The sequence below is a fragment of the Ips typographus genome, linkage group LG13 (genome assembly GCF_016097725.1).
Source record: "Ips typographus isolate SLU linkage group LG13, UJ_Ityp_2.0, whole genome shotgun sequence".
In the NCBI taxonomy this organism is placed as follows: Eukaryota; Metazoa; Arthropoda; class Insecta; order Coleoptera; family Curculionidae; genus Ips; species Ips typographus.
The window spans coordinates 7766124-7767828 of record NC_138434.1 but is presented as its reverse complement, the minus strand read 5'-3'; the positions used below and the strand labels follow the sequence as shown (position 1 = coordinate 7767828).

Below are 1705 nucleotides of genomic sequence, written 5' to 3'. Positions count from 1 at the left end.
GGAACAACCACATTCAATTTTAATTATCTGGAAAGAGCACTGGAGGTGCATTCAAACGAGTCCTCATTAACAGCCCAATCCATAAAATTTGCAAGAAACGAAAGGCAGGCAATGTGTGTCCAATCCTGGAGACTATTAGGAAGTTCTTGCAGTTTGGTGATGATGTAGCAGTGTTTTAACTTACAACAGAATTGTTGCTGTTTTAACAACTTGCTTTTGTGATTTAAATTGCTTATTTAGGTATTTTCTTTTGTAAATTTACTCAGCAGCATTAAATACATATCAATTTTGTTTTGTTGTGTGATTTATTTAACATGTTCAGTTCAACAATTTATTGTACCAAAGAGCAGGTAGGTAAATTATCAAATTTTATGAAGAAAACTAGACTTTTGATAAAAAATAAACTCTTCTTAAAGATTTTATTTGTATATTTCATAATGAATACAATTAAAATAGTAATTTAACCTACTATCTGATGTAAAATACTGTATTTAACAGTAGCACCATCTGTTTCTAGCCTTATAGGTAGTCAGAGAAGTATAGGCAAGGGGGGCTAATTCTGTAAAATAATGGAATTTGATCAAATTTACATATTAAGTAACATAGTTAGGTACCTATGTCCTATATCTTTCTAATGTTACCTGAAATATTTCAACACTCTGCATATGGATTTTGACAACACCATTATAACCATTGCTTCAAACACCTTTCGTTGTTCAGTCACCAGGAGTCTTTTACAGCAGCCGTTGATAATGGGACCCTTTCAAAGCATGATAAGCAAACTCCAGAAAGGTACCTACCTACCTGAAACATAAGCTATTTAGTATTAGCAGCTCATTAAAAGGTAGGGGCCTTCCTTTTTGATAATATTAGGTAAATCACCTTGTCAGCATCCATGTTTCTTTGATTGAGAAACAACCACTGGCTTGAATAAACTTGGTTCTTGGGACTAAGTAAATAGGTACCTATATGCATGGGCTGTTTCATTGTGATTGTGTGTTTTTTATTAGAAAAGGCATTCTTTTCTGTTTTCCTTCAGAATGTTTCACTGGGCCCCTTGATAGTTGCAAAGTGTAGGTGGGTGGCATTTTCAAAACTCTCTTCCCGAAACATACACACACAACACACATTATCTAGGTACCTATCTAGTATCGCAGTAGTTACATCGAAATATTGTAAAATTTACATCAAAAATAAAACATTTCGCTTTGTTTACTACCTATTAATTTGCCAACGATGGCGGCCGATGACGTCAAAATTCTATCGCGCTCGGAACGCACGTAATAGACAAGAAAGGCAAATGATGACGTAACCGCGACGGGAAAAAAATGGACCATATCATAGAAAACAAAAAATATCCCCACATGAGTTGATTGATAACACCGTTTGGCCGATCTCGAACTAAGTGACAGCTACTGTCATTTTGACAGCTGGAATGGATTCCTCGTCCCCAAATTAGTCGAAAATGAGTACCATCAACCCTAGTGAAATCGGACTGGTTTTGACGTTATTAGCTGTCAAAGTGACAGATTAACAATAATGCATCTCAAGCGCGTTTTTTATCAAAACAAAACGAGTGAAGGGTGGTTTTTGGCTAATTTTGGGGCGCCCAATCCATTGGTGAAATCACTTTTTTGATATCTCCACAAATCGCCAGTGTCTCGAAATGAGTGACAGTTACTGTCATTTTGACAGCTGGAATGGA

The 1705-nt window shown here is 36.0% G+C and overlaps 1 long non-coding RNA gene across 3 annotated transcripts; it reads right to left on the bottom strand.

Annotated features, from left to right (window-relative positions):
* Window positions 1–407: 407 nt before the first annotated feature.
* On the bottom strand, window positions 408–1132 carry LOC145737008 (uncharacterized). Of its 3 annotated transcripts, none has more exons than XR_014180181.1 (3): window positions 883–1132; window positions 642–804; window positions 408–559 (listed from the first exon to the last, which is right to left on the bottom strand). It is a non-coding gene; the product is annotated as an uncharacterized LOC145737008 (long non-coding RNA). The 3 variants fall into 3 exon arrangements; XR_014180180.1 differs by having other exon boundaries at window positions 642–800; XR_014180182.1 differs by having other exon boundaries at window positions 642–800; window positions 966–1121.
* Between the last annotated feature and the right edge of the window lie 573 nt (window positions 1133–1705).